We start from the raw sequence: 13,753 nt of genomic DNA, 5'->3' as shown, positions 1-13,753 counted from the left end.
CACAAGGATTGAGATAACTGTAGGTAAAACAGGAGGCCTCGGGCCTGGCACAAAATAACTCAATAAATGCTATCTTAAAAATCCTTTCCTTTTTCCTTTTTCTATGAAAACATAATAATTATTCAACAAATTTTGGTTAAGCGGGTAAATGACTGCTACTGTATGAATAACTTTTAAGCCCATTGATTATTTCCATTCTTTTTTTTTTTTTTTTTTTTTTTTGCGGTATGCGGGCCTCTCACTGTTGTGGCCTCTCCCGCTGCGGAGCACAGGCTCCGGACGCGCAGGCCCAGCGGCCATGGCTCACGGGCTTAGTTGCTCCGCGGCATGTGGGATCCTCCCGGACCAGGGCACGAACCCATGTCTCCTGCATCGGCAGGCGGACTCTCAACCACTGCGCCACCAGGGAAGCCCTATTTCCATTCTTTATCATAATCTTTCAATGCCTGCCTTCCAAATTGTTTTAGATGTGAGCCTGTTGTCTCCAAAATCTTTCTGGGTTCTACTTTTGATCACCACTCCTTTTGTTTTTGGTAGGTTCTCATGCCCTCTTTTCATATCTACTTCCCTAAAAGTCGGCTTTTTTTTCCTCACTCAAGGCCTCCTTCACTTATTCACAATCTTGCTGTACTCCAAAGCACAACTTGACATGTACCTTTTTGATGAAATCTTCCAAGAGAAAAATATTAGATTAACACAGCACGCAGTTCTCTCAAAATTTTACATTTCTGAGGGCGTGTTGAAGTGGCCTTTGTAAAATCAGCATGTGTTTGAAACAGACTACATGGTCCTCATGAGTAGGGAATGCACTGCATATATTAGTCTATCTTCTCGATGCTGCCTAGGCATTCAAAGGGAGGCACCCAAATATTTGCTGATTTGAATAACAGATACTTTCCAACCAGACCATATCAGAAAGAAAGGGTATAAAATAATCCTTCCTCAGAATTTTAGAAAAAAATTTGGCTACTTTTTTCTGTCTCCATCTTCACCAGTACCTCTTTTTGTTTCTCCTTTTGAGGAATATGAAAATAATTTTAAGCCCATTTGCATGTAAGGAAATTTTCCAAGTTGTTTTTTGGTTATGATTATTTTCTCTACCTCCAATTAATCTATTTAACATTTATTGATCACCTCCTGTGTCTTAGATACTGTTCTAGGTGCTAAAGAAATAAAACATAAAAGAAAACCAAACAAACAAAATAAAAAAAAACAAGGTCCCTGGCCTCAAAGAACTCATGAAAAATGAGGAGGACAAACCCAGTATAAAAATATGGTTAGTGCAGCACTAGAACTCTGACGTATAATGCAAGAACCCCAAGTGGACAAGTTTAAGCTGCTTTTGGCTGCCATTCTTTTGGCATATTCTTGGGATATTCTTATCCCACAGCTTGCCCATGATGATTTTGATTTAGTGGGCCCATACCCTTTCCCTTATTACCACAGTGCTTTTTCCTATTGAATTGACTCCATAAAACCTTAATACTTTCATATTCCATGTTGGAAATTATCTATCTATCTATCTATAATCTATTTATCTATCTATCCCATTCACAGGCCTTCTCCATGCTATGCATGAAATTACTTTCTAGATTTCCTCTTATGGCAATAGTGATAATATATAATATATTCCTATTCTTTTATTACATTACAGAATCATCAAGGATTTAGACAAGATCTATCCTGACTGTCAACATCTGTAAAGATAATAGCATGTTATATTTCTATATCACTTGATACTTTTCAAGGCATTTTTATGGAGGTCTGAGCCTTGGGAATAATGCTAGTCAGGAAAGATATGCCATATTTATAGCAGAGTATAATGGGCAGAATATTTGGCAAATGCCACATGTGGCAATTCTTCCCACACAAAGGCAGTCCAAAATGTTTAAGTAATTCTTGTCATGTCAGAAAGTGCAAATGTTCTCCAGGTATGGTTGGTTGATTTTATAAATGAGTTTTTCCACTTTCCATAGTTACGTCAACAGACATTTCATTAAATTATATTTAAAGATTTGACAAGACAGTTCCTGTGGAAAACACGTTAGCTTAAATTTCACCATCTTGTCACGTCACACTGTGACTGGTCTAAGTGTGGTAGAGCCTGAAAGGGTGGGCTTAATCAGCATGAACATTTGCAGAAAGTAATGAAATTTAATAATAAATAATTCCAAGAGGCCTCGTTAAGCTGGAACATTATTATCAAACTGAATATACATGTTGACAGCTATGCCAATAAATGTGAGAGCTGTGAACATTTACCACATAAAATAATGAAGGTCCTTTAAAAGGCTCTGCTGCTCTTATTCTAGGAAAAGGATTACTCCCTGACTTTGTTTTCTTTCTTTGTCAAAAAGAGAAAAATGAAGGGGAAAAAAATCTCGGTTTGCTGTCAGAGACACGCCTGCAAGGAAATGCAGTAGGTTTAAAAGAACTGTAAGAAAATAAATTCCTGAGGAAGTTATATTATCTCTGCTATCAAAATTAAGACTACAGATCTAGCTGACCACAGCAATTTCCTTGAGGTTTTACATCTTATCAAATTGATATAATGCTTTTGGAATTTTAGTTATGAATAGGAATATAAGAAGATTACTTAATCCCTAGATCTTGATTCTGAATGCAGAATTGAACATAAACTCATTACAGTTGCTGTACTGAATCTAATAAAATTATGAGCCAATAATTAAATACTATGCTTGAGAACAGATTATGTTATTTTTGCAATTACCAATAGTTTTTGCAAAAGATAAAGGAAGCATACAAACTCTGTTAGATTTGTTTAGAATCTCTTGTTACAGAACACGGATACATTTTGGCATTAAATTGCCTTGGAAGTAAAAATACCTAGTATGCAACTTCACCTAGAGACTTGCCAGCACAGATGATTACAATTTAGCTATAGCCGGAAGAGAATCAAATATATTGCAGAAGCTATCATATAATAAACGAATTTGGTAAAGTGACTCATCCAAATGAGATTAATTTTAGGCATAATTGCACAAACCTTAACATCACTGAAGATATATAATCCCCTTAAAAGATTTTTTAAACAATCTGCACAAAGTGTTTCTGGGACTTAAACAAATTTTCATTTTCTTGTACTGGATCTCACAAACAGAAGTGAAAGAATGAGAATGAATGAAGATTCTTTGATTTTTGTGTTTTCCCATAAACACATTAAATTATGGAAGACCTAGCACCTATTTTCCAATTGTAGTGCTCAGCAAAATAAGAGAGATCTGGCTTGAACTGTCTGAAAAAAATTCTTGAAAATGCCTGTCCTGTGTTTCTGATTCAGAAGATCTTGTAACCATTACATTGAAGTTCTATGCTAAAAGCAGTGGACTAAAACTATTTTCTCCCAATTTCTGTATGTCAATCAAATATTTGAATCTGAGGGTTATATTTAGGCAGGGGTTGGGAGGTCTGCTCCTTGTGTACCTTCTTAGCCTTCTTTTCAACCTCTCACTGACTCTCCTCTCCTGATGTCTTTTCTAGCTACCCACCTCCAACCCAGGCCTGCAGTTTGGTAGACGTTACTAGCAGCCACCAACATTCCATATTCCTCCCTTTCAGGCACATGGAAGGCCAATTTCTGGGGTAAGTGGACCCTGTAACTTTTTCTGGCCAAAAGAGTATGTGGTGGTGAAGAGCTTGTGTGCCTTTCCACCTTGCTCTTGAACCACAAATGGTATTGAGAAGGTTACATCTTCCAGATACTATAGTTATGAGATGGTAAAGCCTCTATCACCTGAGTTCCTTGGTGAAAAAGAGTTCTCCACCAATCTGCTTTGCATGTATAACATGACAAAGAAAGAAACATTTTTATGTTAAACCAACTAGAGTTTTGGAGTTGTTTTGGAGTTGTTCTCTACTAAGCCAGTCCCAGCCCAACCTAATTGATAAATGCTCTGACACAGGTTATTTCCTGCTCTTATTCTTCCTATCAAAAAAGTTTCTTCATCTTAGCTGGCTGTTTCATTAGATTAGAAAGGGGTTAAAAAATTCCATGTATGTGAAAATATTAATTGCTACTGATGGTAATAAAGAAGGTAGTGAGTGACAGTAGGTAGGAAAGAAGACAAGGGTGATCAGATGTAACAATACTGTTTTCCAAGGAAATAACTGTTGGTAGAACATTAGAGCTCTACGACTGACTAGTAGGAGAGGATACTTCAGAGGGAGGGCTTTTCCTTATTTCTGCCTGGGGTTCTAATAAAAATGCTAGTGCTTCCTGGATACCTAAATTTTCCACACCAGTTTTTATGTCTGTGTAAGCTCAGGAGTCAGTTCTTCTGAAATGATGGATATTTTAAGTTGCTTAAAGTAAAATTTATTCAAGTATTAATGTGAAGAATAACCATAACTCAAGTTCAGGGAGGTAAAGCTTGTGAGAAATGAGATCTGACATTAACTCCTTGAGTGCATAAGAAGCAGAAATATTTCATACCCTTTCCTTGCAGCTTTAATTTCCATGGCCGACAACAATGCTCCTACCCCTGGAATTAATAAATAACATTTTGTCATATTTGCTTCAGGCTATTTTGTAAAGAGATAAAACATTATAGTTTTCCCCTTTGTTCTCCTCAAAGGTAATCACATTCACAAATTTTAGGTGCATTTTTTATACTTTTACTACTTACGTAACTATCCATAAACAAGATATATTTTCTTCCCATGTGTTTGAAAAATTATGTAATGCTATAATCCTATACATACTGTTCCATAACTTGCTTTTAAAAAGTAAATAAACATTATATTTTGAGATCTATTCATATTGATCTACTTATTGTTCTATCATTCTATCTAGCTGTGTGTGTGTGTGTTTCTGTTTTGCTGCTTTTTAAGATTATACCAAAATTTATCCATTTCTGTACATGTTATTTTGGGGGGATTGTTTCAAAGTTTTCATCATTACAAATAATGCTGCAAAAATATTCTAAGTTATGTCTTTTTATGAGAGTTTTGTTTGTGTTGTTTATGTTCTTATTATTAGAGTATATACTTAGGGATTTAATTGCTGGATTGAAGATTTTGTACATTTTCTATATTACAAGGTACTTCGAAAATGCTTTCATAATTGGTCCTAATGATTTATACCCCTACCAGCAATGAACCAAAGCTACCTAATCCTCATCAACACTTAGTGTTACAATTTTTTTTGCCAGTCTGATTGGTGTGAAATAATATTTTGAAAATATTAGTGTATGTGAATAGCTTTCCACAGGATTGTGTTAATTGACAATTCAAGTTTCCTTTTCTGGTATTTGTCCAAATCCTTACCATATTTTACTATATTGTTGTGTTTTTATCACATATAAGAGTTTTAAAAATTTTCTTGCTTCAGTTTCCTTATGATATGTGTTTCAAATGTCTTCTTCCAGTGTGTGGCTTGTCCTTATATTTTGTTTGTGATATCCTTAGCACACAGAGATTTAAATTTTGATCTGGACAAATTAATTCATCTATTCCTTTATAACTCTTATTTTTTTGCCATCCTAAGTCCACAAATATTTCCTACTTTTATTTTTTATATGTAAGTTTTAATACTCTTGGAATTTATATCTGTGTATATTGTTTGGCTATGAGTCTGATTATATTTTTATTATTATTGTTTAATATGTGAAGCTAATGTCCAAATGCTCTTTTTGGAATAGTTCATTCTTTGATAATGTGCTTTTAATATCCATTTTACAATTTAACAAGTTTATCTATATACACACCTCTGGTTCTGGGACTCCTATTCAGTTCTATTGATTAAACTGTCTTTTTCTACTCTAAAACCACATTGTATTCATTACCAATGCTTTATATAAAAATCTTTATTTCTGGTGGAGCAAGACCTCTGTGTACTCTGTGTTTTTTTTTTTTTCCCCCAAACATATTTGGCTAGATTTAGAGCTTTTTTCCTCTATATGGATGAATCAGTTTATCAAGGTATAGGAAAAATCCTATTATGCTTTTAATTGAAATTGCATTGAATTTATAATGCCCATGGAATTTTGATTTTGTCTACATAATACTAACATATTCAAATAAAGAGTCAGTACGTACTCCAGCCTTTACTGCCAAGACACAAATAGCATGTATATATCACTTCCAAATCTAACTCTCAAGAGATGAGAACCTGTGTTGGAGGTACTTTAGAAAGAAGAGCAGGTGGTTTTTAAAAATGGAAAAGAATTTGGAGACAATTCATTTTAAAAACAGAAATAGGAAATGAGCAAAGAAGTATAACCATGGCAGGGAATGAAATGACATCTTATCAGGTATGTGGATGGGGCCAAGGGGATATAGGCAGGGAGTCTCACAAGAATGCTAGTTGCAGTGTTTGATTCTTCAATGTCCTGAAATTGGAAGCTTTTCGAATGTGTTTCAAAGTGGTAACCATTTCCTGCAAATAACAAATAAATTAGTTTCAAAAACCACTGCCAAGTTCAAGCTCTAGAATCTGTCAGTTTAAATGGTCTGTGCCAATGCATTCTTGTATACCCCACTCCCCTCTGCCAGCTTCATTGCTGATTGGATACTGATGGATGGCATTGCTCGGTTCCACAGCAGCACTTTATAAATAACAATGCTGTGATCTACAGCACAATGGCAATGCCTATTTTTGCAGCAATTGGACTGGCTGGAAACAAATGATTTCCCTAATAGCAGGCCTTTGAATGGATACTGGGCTCTGGATCCATCTTTAATAAATGTGTTGACAAGATATTAAAACAAGATGTATATGTTTTTATGAATGTGAACATTTTAGGCACAGAGCAAATTTACTACTTAAATGCACTTGTGCTAACATTAGTGAAAAAAAATAACTAAATAAAATAAATTGATACCAGGGGAAATGTCAAGCACACTGCACATATTTGTTAGATAAACATTACCGTGTGATGTTAACTATTGTCAGTACTTTATGTCCCTAGCATTTCTCTTTATTATTATACCTGAAGAATATTTATATTTTTTCATAGACTTGTTTAAAAAAAGATACCATGACGAGATTAACAACATTTGGGTGAGAAAAGTTTAACTGTCAAAAATTTGACCAAAATATAAAAGTCACCAAAATTTTAAGATTGTCCATTTACAAGGATATGGTCACTACTAAACCATAGTGACCATATTAAATGTGACTTATATTAAGCATAAGTCAAGAATTTACATCAGCTAATTAAGGATTCTGTAACAAGAATGCCAGATGGCTAGCTAGATTAAAAAGACCCAAGAAATAAATTCCACCAGAACTTTATAACGGATATTGTAAAAATAGTAGACTATGGTAATTATTAGTGCTGCAAGGGGTTACATTATCATTTTGTCAAATTCTTCCAATTTACTAACAACAACACCAAGTACAAGTTGTTCTTTAATTCAAAAATTATAGGCAAGATCATTTTAGTGTCATGGTGCACGACTCCCTCTCCTGTCATGAGTGAGACCTCCTTCCTGTACACGTGGAGGCCCTAAACAACAAACTACAGAATACCTCAAAATGCTATGACTCTGTTGCACTCTCTTGCTTATAGGCTTTTGCAAATAAATATCCCTTTACTTTAGAATGTCATTTCCTCCACCACCTAATTCATGCTGATAACCTCCTACTTCTAGTTTGATAAAAATAGGAATTAGGTGGTCCAGTGGTTAAGAATCTGCCTTCCAATTCAGGGGATGTAGGTTCGATCCCTGGTCAGGGAACTAAGAGCCCACATGCTGTGGGGCAATTCAGCCCATGCGCCGCAAGCCCACATGCCACAACTAGAGAGAAGCCCACGTGCTGCAACTAGAGAAGCCTGCATGCTGCAATGAAAGATCCTGAGTGCTGCAACTAAGACCCAACACAGCCAAATTTAAAAAAAAAAATAAGTGTAATAAAACTAAGAATTAGTAACATTTATGACATGCTTACTATATGCCAACGTTCTAAGCACATGACATCACTTTACTCATTAAACCCTCATATTGACCTAACAAAGCATATATTATCACTCCTGTTTGACAGATGGGAAAACTGAGACACTGAAAACTTAAATAACTTGAACAAGAACACAAAGTCAGATTATCAGATTAAAGCTCAGGCAATATATCTCCAGGGCAGGATATTATAATCTGTATGTTACACTGGCACCACAGATTCAGCTCATACTTCACTTACTGTTCAAACTCTTCTCCTGTCCAGGAAATCTCTTTTCTGAGCTCCCACAGAGACCACTATATATAGCATCTTCCATGGTACATATTAGTAGATTTTGTTTTGGCTCTCCTACTGTGATCTTCTTGAAGGCAATGAACAGCATTTTATAGTATTAAGAGTTTGGACCTGGCACTGGACAGACCTGGATTTGATCCCAGGTTTATCACTTAAAATGTGACCTTGGTAAATTCCTTAACCTATTGGAGCTCAGTTTTTATCATCTATAAATTGGGGATAATAGTTGATTCATCATAATGTTATATTAGAAGGATTAAGTGCATTAAGCACTTTGTTGCTCAATATATATTAGTTGTTATAAAAATTATTACTTGTAGCCTCTAAGTTTATCATAATTGTAGATGCATATTTTTTGCATAAATAGGGCTATGAGGGACAAATGAACCAGATTATATTCTGAATTTACCGACTAGTGACACCCTTGTTTCATGAACTGTGGAGCTTAACCTTCAACATACAGAAGTATCCCTCCCTTAGCTATGCTTTCTTCAGCTTAGGTCCTCCTGGTAATGCACTTGTCATTTTAGTTGATATATCAACTCAGGCCACCTAGGATATTATTTAGGTCACAGGGAATGGATATGTTTTTTTAATGCACTGATGTTTTCTGAACTGAAGGAAGGCTGGACCTAGAGAGAACTGAGTCCTTTAAATAGCTCATTGAAGCAGGGGGAAGGACCTATTGTAGAGGGGCGATCTGAGCCACTGAATTGCTACACGACCTTCAAGGTATTATTCTACTTTTGCCCTAGAAAAAAGGAAAACAAAACTACAAAACTTTTGCTTCCCTTCATCCATCGCCCCTAGTGTGACTGTATGTGTGTCTGTGTGTGCTGAGATGTGGCCATGCATCACCTTTGTCAATAAGGTTTGGGAGAGCTGGCTTAGTACTGCGGTGGGAGGTAAGAGTCATAGTTCTGAAGTTTTTGCCTTTAAAAATATGACCTTTCAGTGATAAAACTGTAACTTAAACAAACAAAAAAACATGTGAGAAAGCAAGCCAAAAAGGAATGACCCTCTCTAAAAAGAATGACGCTGTTAATGAGAAAACACATTATGGATCCAGTGTCAAAGCACAAGGTACTCACCAGTATCCTCAGCATCAGTGTCCCAGTGTACTCTGAAGCTGTGATGAACACCATGGTGTGATCAGATACCCAGAAAAGTGAGGAACCCCCAGTGGGGTTTTCTGAGTGTATTGGATGAGGTCCGGCACTTATAAGTCTCCATGACCTATCTACAGTAGTCCCCCATTATCCGTTGTTTTTCTGTCCAGGGTTTCAGTTACCCAGGATCAATCCTGGTCCAAAAATATTATACGGAAAATTCTAGAAATAAATGATTCATAAGTTTTAAACTGAGCGGCATTCTGAAGAGCTTGCGTGATGAAATCTCGCGATGTTCCCGCTAGGTCCCGCCCCAAACGTGAACATTCCTTTTTTCCGGTGTATCCCGCTGGTCAGTCGCTCAGTGACGCCGCTGGTTATTATGTCGAACGCGGCGGTGTCACCGTGCTTGGTTCAAGTAACTCTTATTTTACCCAAAGCACAAGAGTAGTGACGCTGGTAATTCGGATATGCCGAAGACAAGCCGTAAAGTGCTTCCTTTAAGTGAAAAGGAGCAAGTTCTCGACTTAATAAGGAAAGAAAAAAGTTGTATGCTGAGGTTGCTAAGACCCACGGTAAGAACGAATCTTCTGTCTGTGAAATTATGAAGAAAGAAAAAGAAATTCATGCTAGTTTTACTGTTGAACCTTAAACTGCAAAAGTTACAGCCACAGTGTGTGTGAGTGCTTCGTTAAGATGAAAAAAGGCATTACATTTGTACAATAAGATATTTTGAGAGAGAGACCACATTCACAAAACTTTTATTACAATATATTGTTGTAATTGTTCTATTTCATTATTAGTTATTGTTGTTAATCTCTTACTGTGCCTAATTTACAAAATAAGCTTTATCATAGGTATGTATGTACAGGAAAAAAAACCCCGGTATATATAGGGTTCGGTACTATCCACAGTTTCAGGCATCCACTGGGGGTCTTGGAATATATCCCTTGTGGATAAAGGGGACTACTGCATTCTCCACATATCCCCCAGAATAATCTTTTTAAAATGGGTATATAGCCTGTCATGCTTCTGTTTGAATCTCTTCAATGGCTTTCCATTGTTACTTGCACTATGAATGCACTAGGAGTCATGCTATGACCCACGGGGTCTTCTGTGATCCAGACCATGCTTCCCTTTGCAATGTCATTCACTCCGCTTCTAAGTATGCTCCCAGACGCAGGGACCTCTTTAAGTTGCTCAGTGCACCCTGACTTTTCCTAAGTCAGGGTTGCGACACAAGCTGTTCCCTCCTCTCTTGAAGGTATCAATTTAAATGGTATCTCAGAGAGGCCTTCCCCAGCCACCTTAAACCCCGACTACAGCCTATTCTGTATCATTAGCCCAATTCATATCTTTATAAAACTCTTCATAATTTGAATTATGGGTTTTTGTTAGTTTGTCTATTCTTGTGTATGGTAGTTCTTCTCTATTAGACTATAAGCTCCAAGAGGGACCTTAATCTGTCTTGTTTATTGCTGTATAACCAACACTTAGCTTACTGTATAGAACACAGTGCGTAGGTAGGTGTTCAGTAGCATTTGTTGAGTGAAGAATGAGTGAATGATTAGTTCTAGTTTAGTCTCATAGAGATCTATTAGGCAATCGCCTTTTTTCTCCTTGCTCTGGCAAGTGCCTGAAGCCAATTTTGAGAAGGACTCCAAATGGCAGTATGTCTGAATTCTGGTGAATGTGGAGACTAATTGAATGGCTAATGTATATTTATGTGCAAGGCACTCTGCGGGATGCAAAGTTGAGCTTGATGTGATCTCTTTCCTGTCACATGTTACAATTTAGGGTATGGGAGTGTTCCCCTAAATAGATCAGTCTAATGTGAGTGTGGCAGACAGGTCAGCACCATGTGTTAAGTGCAGTTGTGCTACTGTGTTCTAAGGGCTATGAGGGAATATAGGTAATACTTGGATTTTTAAAATAGCACTCTGAAGGCAGTGAGTCTATAGGCTTTTTAATTTAAACTGTTCTCTGTATGCAGTGGGCTTTATGCATCTTTAGGTTTACATGCCATTATAAAACTCTAGAGTGCGACTGGTAAATTCATCTGTCTGCCATTCCCTTATTAAGTCAGAAAATATTCTTTTATCTGCAGCAGAGGAGCAGGCACTGTGCTTAGTGCTCTAGGCACCAGGGATATTGCTGTGAATAAGAGAGACTAGCTCCCTGCTCTCACAATGCCCTTACATTTGTGCGAGAAAGACAGATGTTAAATAAGAACTGTAATGTCAGATTTTGAAAAGTATAATGACAGAAGGAGAGTGATGAGATGCAGAACCACCGTGGGGACTGGGGGTGGGTCACTTTAGGTAGGCTGATGAGGAGAGGCCTCCTTAAGCATGTGACATTTGACCTGAGGCTTGGGGGATGACCAGGAGCTGCTCATAGGAGAGCTTAGAGGAAGAGCCTTCCACTCAGAGAGGGGCAAAAGTAAGACCCCCTGAGGTAGGACAGGGCTGTGTGTGTGAAAGACAGGGAAACCAGTGTAGTTGAGCCTAGTGGGGATGAGAGTGAGAGGAGGTCACAAAGATAGATCATGTAGGGTCTTATGGGCTGTGCATAAGAGTTTGAATTTGACTCTTAGCAAGAGTAAAGGGAAGTTATTGAAGTGTAAGTATACAATTGTCAGAACCTGATTTATATTTTCAAAGGGTTATTGCCGTAAAGAGAAGAGGCTGTAAAGGGAGCATATGAGTAAACTAAAGGACTTGATCTTTGAGATCACTATTAGACATGTATGTCCATTTATGATAACACAGTTTAGCAGAAGTGTGTTGAGAAACCTCTATGTGCCAAGCACTGTGCAGGAAGAAAAAGTTGATGCTGCTGGATTTCATCAACAGTATGACTGGGTTTTTCTCTAGGGACATGACTGCCATATTTTTCAAAACTGATTTCTTCATTCATTTTCAATTTCCTTTCCATGATTAGCTAAATCAAAAGCAAATGTTTGGGGTCCTTTTAACCTGCTCACCTCAAACCCTCTTTCTCTTTCTGAACAGACCTGTAATTTCCCAAAGTGGTGCATGGCTGTGGCATATAGTACTTATCCTGAAGAAGCAGGTTCTGCTGGGGGTTCATGCTCGAGTCCATTTTTCTTATCTTTCTCAAATGGCCAAAGTTAACTGATTTGAAAGGGCCTCATTTTAAATTACATTCATTCAGTGAAAACAGAAATTAACACTTAGAGACATCTATATGCTAATGATTGTAGCTCAGGGAATTCACTTTTAACCTTTTCAAAAGGCGCTGGTAAAGAGCCATTTCACTTGAAAGCAACTTAGTAAAACTGGTAGATTAATTAAATACCATAAAATTTCTTTAAAAATCTTTATTTCACTTATCATTTATGCTATTATTTTTTTCTTTTTTATGTGAGTTACCTTGGCTCGGGTCGTGCCTTCTAGGACATATTATTTAGCAGATTATTTTACATGAATAATGCAAAATCCAAGAGCGTTAATGTAATGTCATGAGTTTGGAAGATAGTAAAAGAACAAAAGACAAACAAAGGAAATCTGTTCATCAAGGCCACTGCTAGCTCACATCACAGCTTTGAGCAAATGTGTTTTTAAAGTGCCCTTTCTTTTGTCAGTGAAGCCCTGAGTGGGGGCACAAGCCCAGGATTGGTGGATGAAGTCTGGGTGCAAAGCTTCACTTGCCCCTTCGGTTACATGCATTTGTACAGTGAACAGATTGTACAGAAGTATATGACATCCTTTAGTGGCTCTGTGTCTCATCTTTGTCTCTTACATATTTGTATTTACTTACCTCCATCCATGATTCAAGGTCTTTAAATTATATTATCAGAGAGACACAGGCTTTTCCCTAGTCTACCTATACCCTGAAGAGTAAAATCTACTCAGGATTATGGAGTATGATGCATTTTGTTGAACTGCATGAAAGGAGATCATGTACTTAAGCAGGGAAGTCCCTTCAAGGGGATAGTTAATTACGTCAGAAGGACGTGGTGTTATTTTCACACCCAGCATATTCTTTCTTTCTTCTGAATAAGTAGCAGTAGTTTAGGATATGAGGTTTTACAGTCAGATTTGCTTGTGAATCTGAATTCTGCCTGACACTTACTGGTTGTATAACTTTGAGCATGTTATTTAACTCTTGGAGACCCAGTTTTCTCATCTGTAAAATGGGTACAATAATACCTACTGGGAGAATTAAATGAGGAAATTCATATAAAGTGCTTGGTAAGATGCTAGGCACAGAGTAAGTACTCAGTAGAGGGTAGTGCTTGAAGTGCTGAGGATAAGTTAAAAAAAGAAACAATTGGAAATATTGCTGCTTTCAGAAGCTGTACTCTAGAAAATGATCCCCAAATTAAGTTGAAATAAGGGCACTCAGATACCTAAGCTGGCAATGTTGTATGGCTCTTTTGCTAAGTACTGTATTCCTTAGTCATGCT

This window comes from Kogia breviceps, chromosome 2 (assembly GCF_026419965.1).
Source record: "Kogia breviceps isolate mKogBre1 chromosome 2, mKogBre1 haplotype 1, whole genome shotgun sequence".
Classification (NCBI taxonomy): Eukaryota; Metazoa; Chordata; class Mammalia; order Artiodactyla; family Physeteridae; genus Kogia; species Kogia breviceps.
This window is presented reverse-complemented; position numbering follows the sequence as displayed.